At 38.7% G+C, this 12,411-nt stretch overlaps 1 protein-coding gene and 1 non-coding gene across 3 annotated transcripts in view; both read right to left on the reverse strand.

The window, feature by feature from the left end:
• Zhx1 (zinc fingers and homeoboxes 1) overlaps positions 1 to 12,411 on the reverse strand; it is a 48,961-nt gene that overhangs the window by 7,750 nt on the left and 28,800 nt on the right. Inside the window, exon 4 of one of the 2 annotated variants that reach the window (XM_028871890.2) lies at positions 7,779 to 9,383. The exons of the other annotated variant lie outside the window; for it this stretch is intronic. The gene's annotated coding sequence lies outside the window, so the exon portion shown is untranslated. Of the gene's footprint in view, positions 1 to 7,778; positions 9,384 to 12,411 lie in introns of those variants that run through there. 2 annotated transcript variants of the gene reach the window in all.
• Positions 9,785 to 9,908, reverse strand: LOC114694863. The gene has a single exon (XR_003734767.1). It is a non-coding gene; the product is annotated as a small nucleolar RNA SNORA40 (small nucleolar RNA).

A 12,411-nucleotide genomic window follows, 5' to 3' on the forward strand; every position in this document is an offset into this window, starting at 1 on the left:
TGGCCCCTAGCTTCGTCCAAGCCTGGCTACTTGTCAAAGTGCTCCAACATGCTCAAAGACTGAGATATTTTTGGCCTTTTATTTTCCCCTTCATTTCTTCTTTCTTAATTTAAAAATAAATTTTATTTAAACATTATTGTGTAAAAACACATTGCAAGAACCTCCCCCTTCTCTCTGTTCTTTCTCCTCCCTTGTTTTTGTTGAGTCAGTGTTTCTTTCCATAACCGAGGCATGCCTGGAACTTGGTCTGGATTCAATCTGACCTCATCCTCTTGCTTCCACCCCTAAGTTCTGGTTTAAGTACAGCCTGCTGTAAACAGAACACCTCACTGTTGTTTTTCACTCTTTCACTTTTACTCTTTGGGGGGCCTGCCACCCAGCTCCCAAGTAAATACACACGGAGACTTATTATTACTTATGAATGCCTGGCCTTAGCTTGGCTTGTTTCTTTCTGGCTTTTATTAACTTAAAATTTCCCATTTACCTTTTGCCTCTGGACTTTTACCTTTCTCTATTTCTGTGTATCTTTTCTTTCCTCCTTATTCCATGTCTGGCTGTGTGGTTGGATGGTTGGTTCCTTCTTTTCTCGCTCCTTCTTTTTTGCTCCTCTATCTTTTTTTCCTTAGACTTCTATTTATTCTCTCTGCCTGGCAGCCCTGCTTATCCCTTTCCTACCTAGCTATTGGCTGTTCAGCTCTTTATTAGACCAATCAGGTGTTTTAGACAGGCACAGTAACACAACCTCACAGAGTTAAACAAATGCAACATAAAAGAATGCAACACACCTTTGCATCACTAAACAAATGTTTCACAGCATAAACAAACATAACACATCTGAAAATAGTCTACAACACCTCTCTGTTCTGTTTTCAAACACAGTATTAGAGGTTACAGCAAAAGTAACGAGGCAAGGAATATAAAAAAGGCACCAAACTGAAACGAACATCTGTTCACAGATGACGAGATCCTATGTATAGAAAAAAATCTAAGGAACCCACATGAAAGCTGGGAGATCTAATAAATAAACTGGGTAAGTTGCAACTTAACCATATCATCAAACAAAAATAACTTATGGAATTCCAGGGACTGGAGAGATGACTTACCAGTTATAATCATGTACTGCTGCTGCAAAGGATCCAAGTTCAATTACCAGCACCCACACTGGGTAGTTCAGCGGGCACCCAGTCTCACAGGTACATTTACACACACACAGATAAACATACACACACATAAATAAAAATAATTAAATTAAAAAGGAAAGCAATCCCATTAATACCAAGATCTAACAGACTAAAATATACAGGAATAAATTTAATCAAAAAGTGAAAGACTTTTACACTTTTTAAAAACTATAAAACATTACTGAAAGAAATTTAGTAAGACCAAATACATAGAATGGCAAATATTCTGTTTGCAGACAGGAAGCCAACATCATTAGCATGTTACTGCTACCCAAAGAAATCTACAGAATCAACATAATCTGATCAAATGTTCAACCATCTGCTTTAAAATGGAAAAGCCAATCCTCAAATTTACATGGAATTGCAAAGGGAGCCAAACAGAACCCCAACTCACAAGGAAAAAAAAATTTAATTTATTTATTAATTTGTGTGTGTTGGGGGGGCATATATAGATGTCAAAGAACAACTTCTAAGAGTTGGTTCTCTTTCCACTGTGTGGCTCTGGGGATCAAACTTAGGTAGTCAGGACTAGCAGCAAGCACCTTAGTCCACTGGGCCATCTTACAAGCCCCCAAACAAAATCATAAAAAAAGACAGTTGCTAGATTCACACTCCTGTTTTCAAAACTTATTACAAATCTACAAGAATCTAAGTGGTTGCAGGGCTAGCATAATGACAGAAATATATACTAACAAGATAGAGTTGAAAGTCCAGAAAATAAGCCTTCAAGAATATAACCAATTAATTTTTGACAAGGGTGCAAAGTTCATTTAAAGGGGAAAATAGTTGCTTTGACAAATGGTTCTGAGACTAGATTATCATTTGAGAAAGAAAGAAGCTAGAAATAGCAAAGAAAACTAGATGTCTACATGCACAAGAATTAGATTCCTCTCTCACTCTGCAGTCGTACACACCCACAGACAGAGACAGACACACACAGACACACAGACACAGACACACACACATTCAAATGTGCGGCAGGGGAGATGGCTCAGTTGGTAAGATGCTTTTGAAGCATGAGTACCTAAGTTTGACCTCCAGCACCAGGTTAAATATTTTTATTGAATTAATTAAAAAAAAAAAAAACTGGGTACAGTGACGCTGGCTTGGTATCGCAGCATGGGGGAGGCAGAACTAGGAGTCCATGGGCTTGCTGGCCAGCCAATCGAGACCAAGTACTGAACTTGAGGTTGACTGAGACCCTTCTCAAAAACCAAGGTGGAGGGCTGGCAAGAAGGCACAAACAAGTACGGCATTTGCTACCAAACCCGACATGAGTTCAATCCCCAGGACCCACATGGTGGAAGAAGAGAATCGGTGCCTGCAAGTTGTCCTTTGACCTCCACATGTGCTCTGCAGCTTATGCATGCATGATTTTTTAAAAAGATTTATTTATTATGTATACAGTATTCTGCCTGCACATGTGTCTGCAGGCCAGAAGAGGGCACCAGATACTGTTAATAGATGGTTGTGAGCCACCATGTGGTTGCTGGGAATTGAACTGAGGACCTCTGGAAGAGCAGTCAGTGCTCTTAACCTCTAAGCCATCTCTCCAGCTCGCACGCACAATTTTAATATGCAGGAAAAACCAAAATAAAAAAAATTTAATGTGGAGAGTGACTGTGGAAGACACCCCCCACACACAAACACATACAACACATGAACAAATACACACATACACACAAAAGATCTAAAACTCTGAGACTGTAGAGAGAAAAGTTCAAGACAGACAAATAGGCACAAATTTTCTACAAAGCATTCCAGTAGTAACCAGCTGTGGTGGCGCACACCTTTAATGCCAACACTAGGGAGGCAGAAGCAAATAGATCTCTGTGAGTTCAAGGCTAGCCTGGTCTACAGAGTGAGATCCAGGACAGCCAGGGCTGTTACAGAGAAGCCCCATCTTGAAAAACAAACAAACAAAAGAACTCCAGTATCAAAGGCCGTAATCTCAAGAACTGACAGATGGGATTGCACAGAGATAAAAAGTTCTGCATGGCACAAGAAAACCATCAGCAGAATGAAAGACAGCCTACAGAATGGGAGAAAATCTTTGCAAACCATACATCTGATAGAGAATTAATACCTAGAATCTATAAAGATTTCAAAAACTAAACAAACATCTTTACTTATCAGATAAATGTAAATAAAAACATTAAGATTCCATTTCATCTCTGCCAAAAAGGCTATTATCAATAAAAGTACAGGGACTGGAGTGATGGTTCCATGATTAGGATCACTGGCTACTCTTACAGAGAACCCATATGACAGAAGACAACTGTTTATAATTCCAGTTCCAGGCCATTGGCCTCCAGGGCCACCAAGCATTGACATGTTGCATTTACACAGATGCAGGCAAAACACACATATTGATTTATTTTGTTTTGTTTTTTATGGCAGGGTTTCTCTGCATAGCCCTTACTATCCTGGAGCTTGATTTATAGACCAGGCAGGCCTCCAACTTAAAGATTCGCCTGCCTCTGCTCCTGAGTGCTAGGATTAAATGTGTGCACTACCAAGCCCAAGCCACCCATACATAGTTTAAAAAAAGAAAGGAAGGAAGGAAGGAAGGGAGGGAGGGAGGGAGGGAGGGAGGGAGGGAGGGAGGGAGGAAGGAAGGAAGGAAGGAAGGAAGGAAGGAAGGAAGGACAATTGAGGAAGATGCCTGAAGTATACACACAAGTAAATAATTTTCTTTGAAAGAAAGAAAAAGCAACACACTTGTGAAGATGTAGGGAAAGAGACCCTTTTCTTTTCTTTTCTTTCTTTTTTTTTTTTTTTTTTTTTTTTTTTTTTTTTTTTTTTTTTTTTTGGAGCTGAGGACCGAACCCAGGGCTTTGTGCTTGCTAGGCAAGTGCTCTACCACTGAGCTAAATCCCCAACCCGAGACCCTTTTTTATATTGCTGGTGGGGAAAGAAACCATTAAGGAAGTTCCTTAAAACACTGAATTGTACGGTCTGCTAGATGACTCAATGGTAGATGTGCTTGCTATGCACAGACTGACAACCCACGCTTGGTCCCTGGGCTCCACAAATCCAGCAAAGAACAACTCTGAAGAGTTGTCCTCGGCACATGCATGCCATGGCATGTGCACACCTTCACTTACACACACACACACACACACACACACACACACACACACACACACAGAGGGAGGGGGGAGAGAGAGAGATACAGGGAGAGAGATTGGTTTTTAAAAATATATTAACTGCCACAAACCATTCCTGGGTACATACCTAGAGAACTTAAGTTAACATACCACACAACACCAATGTTTATTGCTGCTCCATTCACAGTAGCCAAGTTACACAACCAGCCTGGATGGCCATGGATAGATGAACCATTAAAACTGTGACATATCTACTCAGCTGTAGAGAAGAACAAAATTCTGTCATTTTTCAGGAAAATAGGTAGAAATGGAGATCTTCACGTTAGCCAAAACAAGTTAGGCTCAAACAAATATTCCATGTCTCTCTCAGAAGCAGAATCTAGCTTTAAATACAAATCCATATATGGCATGAAAGTGGGAGGGACCTCCAGTGGGAAGGAGGAGATCTAAAGGGAGAGGAAAGAGAACACGAGAGGATACGGGAAAACACAAATACCATTTATTGTCTCTGATGTGAAATGTAGATTTAAATATCTATGTGACACGGAAAGAGAAAAGGGATTGTGGGGCGGGGGGAGGTCCCGAAAGAAGTGGAGAAGTATGAGAGGTGGACAAATAGGAGCAAGGTATAATGAGAGATGTATATGGAAATGTCACAATGGGGCAGGCGAGATGGTTCTACTGAAAAAGGCGCTTGCTGCCAAGGCTGACTGCTGGAGTTCAGCCTTTGGGACCCACAGAGTGTAAGGAGAGAACTGGATCCTGAGAGGTGTCCTCTGACCTCTCTACACGCACCAATGTGTCCACTGGATAAACAAATAAATGAATAAGAGAGTGTCATAATAAAAGCCATTTGTTTTATATGCTTTAATTTTTTAAGGAAAAAAGATGGTGGAGTTGGACACCTTACTCCATACCATACACAAAACTAACTAGAAATAGTTTAAGAACCTAAATACACAAAACACTTAAGAAAAAATATATGGATTAACACTGGCTTTTAAACATGACACTAAAAGCATAAGCAATAATAAGAAATTGAAAATGAGACTCATAAAAATTTAAAATTTGTGCATTACCAATAAAATGAAAATAAAACCCAACACAATGGGAAAATTACAACCAATTCTCATTATTTTCAATGGTTATGTTCCACAAAAGCACATTAGAATTACTGAATAGGGGAGAGTTGGCTCAGCAGTTAACAGCATGTACTGCTCTTCAATTCCCAGTACCCACAACTGCCTGTAACTCCACCTCCAGGAAATCTAATGCCTCTGACCTCCTAGAGCACCTGCACTAGTGTGTGCACACCCACACAGACATACCTACACAGACATAATTAAAAATTAATAAAAATAAATCTTAAAAGAAAATACTGAACAAGATGTAGTGATACATGCCTTGAATCCAGAACTTGAAAAGTGGGGGGAAGGAAGATCAAAAATTCAAATCATCCTTAGCTATGCAGTAAGTTGAAAGCCAGCCTGGGCTACAGGAGACACTGTTTCAAAAAAACAAACCAGAAAAACAAAATACAAGCTTCTGGCCCTTCCAGATTTTCATCAATCAATTCCTAAACTTGCTGTAGGTGTTTCTGTTTAAAGGCACCCTAGTTAACATACACTATCAATTAATTAACACTGAATTAACGGCTAGCAGCATGGAGCTTCCACTGAAATGAAGCTCAGCTAGCAAGCATTTCTCCACGTGGCACAAGGCAGACTCACTTCATTTACTAGGCAGCACTCCAGCATTACATTTGGGAATTACTTTAAACCATGAAATCACCGGCAAAAAGCACAAAAATACTAAAGATAACACTACATTGCAAAACAGGCTGTTCCTTTGCATTAGGAGAGTTGAATGCCACCTAGCTGACCTCAGCTGGGAATGTGCTTACAGACAACTCAAATGTTTTGCTATTTCTATGCACATAGAAGAAGAGTCACACATGTGCACTGAGTTTTGAGTTGGGGTTTGCAAATAAATTTTAATGAGTAGGAGTATTTGCGTATACAGAATCCACAAATAATGAGGATTGGCTATATTTGCAAACTATCTCAGGTAAGACTGTAACATCCACATTATACAAAGTATTTCTAGAACTCAACAACAAAAGAGTAATCCAATTAAAAACTGGACAAAGGACTTGAACAGACATTTACCAAAAAAGGTATACAAGTGGTTGTCACCACATGAAAAGATGGTGTCTCTATGGAAATGCCCATCAAAACCACAATGATACACTTCGCATCCAAGGTGACTATCATTTTGTTCCCTACCTCATGTTGACTATATAATAATACTTTTAATGACTGAAAGTAAAAGGTATTGGAAAAGATGTGAGAAAGTAGACCCCATCTACATTGCTGGTGATATGTGAAATGCTTAAGGTGCTGGGAAAAACATTTTGACCCTGTGTAAATGAGTTGGTGATACCTTAAAAGTTAAGCAGATATAATGCTAGGTGTGGTGGCACACTCCTGTAACCCCAGCACTCAAAATGAGGAAACAATAGGATTGTGGGTTCCAAGCCAGCCTGAGCAATGCAATGAGTTGGAGACCAGTCTGGAATGAACTTAATTTTTTTCTTTAAAAAATTAAGTACAGAATTTATCATACAATTCAGAGTACTACTCCAAACTGTATACCCAAAGAACTGAAAACAGGGACTCAGAGACTCACAAGCCAGAGTTCATTGCAACATTATTCATAATAACCTGAAGGCAGAAACAACCCAAGTGCCCATCAATAGATGAGAGGATAGCCAAAAATTAGTGCACAATGAACTATTTATTATTCAGCCATCAAAAGGGAATGTTATGATATATGTCACAACATGGCTGGCCTTGAAAATATTATGCCAAGGGGAATAAGCCAGACACAGAAAGAAAACCTGTGTATTTCCACTCACTTGAAATATCAAGCGTAGGCAAATTCATAGAGCAGGAAGTAGAGCAGAGGTTACCAGGAGCTGAGGATGTGGAGTTATTGCTTAATGGTTACAAATCTCTGTATGGGGTGATGAAAAGGTTTTGGAAATAACAGTGATAGTTGTGTAATATTGTGAATATAATTTAGTGCCATTAAACTGTACATTTAAAATTATAATAGCAAATTCTATGTAAATTCACATTTTTAAAAAAGCTGGGTTAATAAAATAGGAAAAAAAATCACTCAAATTTGCTTATTACTGCTAACTTTTATTTTGTATGCAAGAACATAGTCAACCAGGAAAGAAAGGTTCTTTTGCGCTGTCAAATAAGTGTATTTAAAAGCTAGCAGACATCAGAGCAGACTCTCATCCAGCCTGCCAAAGAGATGGGAAACCACGGAGTTACTTGCAGCTATACAAAGTTAGCATAGCACAAAGGAAACATGATGTAAATATATTCAAATCCTTCATCTTCAATCCTTGACAGTTTAAGGACTGGATTTTGAGAACATAGAAATTACTGTCAAATAAAACTCAGACCACATTAGCAATGGTTTTAAAAAGGGAGCAATTTAATCATTATAATACAGAGTATTTAAAGAAGATTTTAGATATGTAAAAGAAAAACAGCTTAGTGCATTCAATTGTTACAGTCTTTACATCACTTTTTTAAAAAAGTTAACAGTAGTATGAAAAAAGCCACCCACAAAGCCAGCTGTCTGAGTGAAGAAATCAGCAAATTGCAGCATTTGGGAATTGCTAATAAAGCTATAGTTAAAAAATAAAAAGCTTATAAAAATGAAAGCAGCATGCATATTCAAGGCTTTTTCATAACAGTTTCATTAACTGATGAACATTTAACCAAGAGCTTAGTATTTATTATTCATTAAATTAGAAAACAAACTGGCCAAACCTACTACACATGATCATTGAAAAAAAATTTTAAAGTCCAAATCTAATTAAACTGAAAATTTGTTCTGTGAGGAAAGCACATTTTGAAAAGTGGTCCTATGATTACAAAAGAAAGGGTCCTTTCCAACACGAATGGCAGCACCAGTCTTTAATCACAAGTCAGTAGGAGCCCCGTCTTGTATACAGCAGTCACTGTTAACACCCCCTGCCTCCGATTCTTACATAAAAAGCTCATTTTTAACTCATTAGGATCAGCTCAGAATTATTTTTCTCTGTTCACTGGAACTGTTACACAAGGTAGAATTCCATGAAAAGATAACCTTGCAGAATCTGACCTGAGTCTGTCTGATGTTCCTGATTCCAACGCCTGTGAGAACACACTGCATGTATTTCCTGTGGGACTGTTCCACATGTTTGGAACAGTATTTGGAGTTTCTCCCCATTTGATCCCCATGCCTGTGAGAACGCACTGCATGTATTTACTGTGGGACTGTTCCACATGTTTGGAACAATGTTTGGAGTTTCTCCCCAGTAAATTCTTTTTCCCTGTGGGGTAGTATCTTCAGGCAGATTCTGACAAAGAGCAGTCACACAGGACTGCAGTGGCAACAGTGGTTTATCTGAGTGTTTAGTGGAGGGTCCAGTCATGAAGGCCAGCAAGTCTTCCTGTTCCAACATAATACATACAGGCTGCTTTTACACTACAAACTGTGTAAGCCCATGTACACTTTTAATTTTGGTGTAGGACCTGATAAATAAGACACAGAAGTAAATTAGGGTTTGGTTCCCCTCCCATTTCTAAGAACTTTTACTCTGAAAACTGTTTGGTCACTCAAAGCTGGAAGCTTATTCACATGTCAAAGAAAACAGGCAATGCGGCCTTACCTTACACAGCTGTAGGCTGGCCTGAAAGTGATTGAGGACAAGCTCTAGTGGTCATTAACCCCTTAGAAAGTCAAAGATTCACAAAGTTTCCATCCTACCAGAATAAAAATGTACTGTATTAAAGTTTCACTTTTTACAAGTTGTTTTTAATTAGCTCTATTTACATTGCAGAACTTCCCCCAACTGCAGCAGGTTGACTTTGGCACAACATCAAGTTCCATTTCTTTTGGACATTGGATCCGGTTTTGAGAGTATGTATGCCCAAAGCATTTTCAGTGTCATCAAGGATTGGGCCCATTCACAGTAATTCAGACATCTTGAGTTGAAGAACTTATTCTCCTTCAGAATTTTAAGTAGCTATAAAAGAAAAACAACAACAACAAAAAACAAAACCCTGAAACTTTAAAGATAGCCGTATTTTAATTTTTGCCTTTAGAATAAAAATAGCCAGTTAGCCACAAATACATTCTGCATTCTCTTTCCCAGTGAGATCACCTACCACACACACCTCACAGTGCAGTGTGTGTAAACCATGTGTGTGTTCTTCATGTGCCACATTTGCTGTTAGACAGACACCTTTCTCTAATCATTTATAAAATTATTAGTAGGAAGATATTTTATTGTCAGTATTTGCAACATGAAATCTAAAGACCTATAGTATTTCCACTTGTACACAAGACTAGCATGTGAATATATATATATATATATATATATATATATATATATATATATATTATGTTCTGCAGTATCTTTTTTATCATATTCCTTTGTGTGTTTATCAAAGTTCATATTGAACAATGAGTTCTGGATTGTAAAAGAGGAATTATTTTTGTACCTGTCTTCTGTGGCTTTCCCTATTTTGGGAAGGTTCAGGCAAGTATTTTCATAAGTTGAACCATATTTAAATAAAATGTTTAAGAGGTTGGCCGGGCGGTGGTGGCGCACGCCTTTAATCCCAGCACTCGGGAGGCAGAGCCAGGTGGATCTCTGTGAGTTCGAGGCCAGCCTGGGCTACCAAGTTAGCTCCAGGAAAGGCGCAAAGCTACGCAGAGAAACCCTGTCTCGAAAAACCAAAAAAAAAAAAAATGTTTAAGAGGAAACCTATGCTGAATACTTTGGTAAGTGAATATTATTTTGTTAAATATTGTAACATGCTAATTAATGTGTTTTATAATTTTAGATTTCCAAGTATTTCTTAAGTTGTGTATATGGGATGTATGCTGTGCACATGTTCATGTGGGGGTCGGTGCACACGCCTCACGCACACGTGCCAGCCATTGGTAGGTGTCGGGTGTCCCTCAGCTGCTTTTCACCTTAGTTTCAGAGACAGGCTCTCTCAGGAAAGCCAGCAGAGCTCTGATTCAGCCCCCTTGGCTGGCCAGTGAGCTCCATGGACTCGCCATTCTGCACCCCCTCTCCTAAGTGCTGGAGTTACAAGGGCCAGGGACTGCACCTGGAGATGGATGGGTGCTGGGAGTCTGAACTCAGGAAAACACTTTACCCACTGACCCACTTTCCCGGCCCTGCTCTCTTTGTGTTTTAGGAGCAAAGGATACATAGGCCACATACAATGTAAACTTTTGAAAAAAAGGGCTTCATGGGACTTGTATAATAATCAGTATCTGTAACCATGTTATTCTATCACTGAAGCAAACTGTATGGAAAAGTTCACCTATTTTTAGAAAATTACAACTCCCCAGAAAATGACTGCAAAGTCTGCAACAACAATTCACTGCAGCAACAAATTTGCTGATTTAATCTTGGCTGAGTACACATTTTTGTGTTTAGCAATAAAAAAAATAAAGCCTGTTACAAATATTTTATGTATCTGGGTCAGAACAAAGCCTGTCTTGAAGTCTTCTGACACGAAGATGTGGAGGGCTGGATTTCAGGATAATGCTACAAAACTCTGGAGCTTCTTGTGACTTAAAATGATGATACCATACTCTAGGGCCAGCAATGAGACTTACACTGCTGATGTAAGTCAGTGGGGCTTCAGCTCATCTGACTTTCTGTCTTAATGTTAGTGAGAAGAAAGCTGGAGAAAGAACTGTTAATGAGTAAGACTAGTGTGCAGCCTTTATTAAAGTCTCTATAAATAATTGCTAAAATAAACAAACCAGGAAGATGCCACTCGAGGACTAAGGAAATACTGTGTAGAATAAGAGAGCATACAAGTGTGTTAGAGAGGAAATAAGTAACTATGCTCATATACAAAATGAAGTCTGTGCTTCCTTTCCTCCCTCAGTGTTTGAGAACGCTACAGTAATTTCTGACAAGACGCTATTTGAGCTACAGAGAGACAAACACAAGCATTTCATGACAACTACATTGTTTTCAAAACAGTGTGCTTTTATTCTGGAATACTCCCAAAACAAAGAACAGAAAAGAATAAAACGATGTTCTTGAATTCCACAAGAATAAAGAACTGAGGTCCCTGGCTGAGAATGTAGCTTAGTTGGAGAGTGCTGGCCTAGCATGAACAGTCCCCTAGTTCAACCCCCAGGATGGGAAACTTAAGTGGAAAGAATTGAAGTCCTAACTTCAGGTAACTGCTTGCAACTACAGTACATTTTTAATTTAATCTATAATCTATGAAGAAACATGCCAAAACTTTTCAAATTTAAGTTATATTTGTTTGCACTTTTAAGAAACACTACAGAGATTTTATATCGCTTTAAGAGAGGGTCTTGCTATAAGCCCAGGCTAGCCTCAAACTTGAACTCCTCCTGACTCAGTTTCTTAATGTTAGGATTATAGGAATATGGAGCTACATCCAGCAGGAAATTTAATTTTTCTAACCAAACATAGCACTTATAGATATTTTGGGACTGAGTTAATTTATATCAAATATCAGATCTGTTATCTGACTTTTGATCTTTATACCGAAGAATTTATATTGTGGCTGCTCAAAAACAGATGCCACCTAAGCGCACAGGAGTTTACACAGGACCTAGGACAGGCCTTTGTCTTTTAGCAGAAAGAGATACTGAGTGCATGAATCTTACACTCTAGCTGAAAGTCTGATGACGTTTTGGGGAACAACAATGGAGAAAAAAGTGTCTCCTTTGATTTAGGTTTTCTAGAACCCATCTGTCCTTGTGCTCCTAATCTCTCCCTTCAGCATACCTGTCCTTTTCAACTTTGTTTCTGAACTGTTTCCTTACACGGGCAAAAATGAAGCATTAGTAGAGAGAAGGTTATAAGAAATACTTTTATTATCTTTAGTGTTTGTTCCCATCCCCTTTTTACTTTCCTTTAAAACAAACTAAAACATTCTGTATGAAAAATAAATAATTAAAGGGACATTAAGACATTAAAACCTGAGTAATACAATTGTCAAGCTACATGTCACAATATACATGTCATGACTAGTGGCACCTGG

Source organism: Peromyscus leucopus, chromosome 20 (genome assembly GCF_004664715.2).
Source record: "Peromyscus leucopus breed LL Stock chromosome 20, UCI_PerLeu_2.1, whole genome shotgun sequence".
Lineage (NCBI taxonomy): Eukaryota > Metazoa > Chordata > Mammalia > Rodentia > Cricetidae > Peromyscus > Peromyscus leucopus.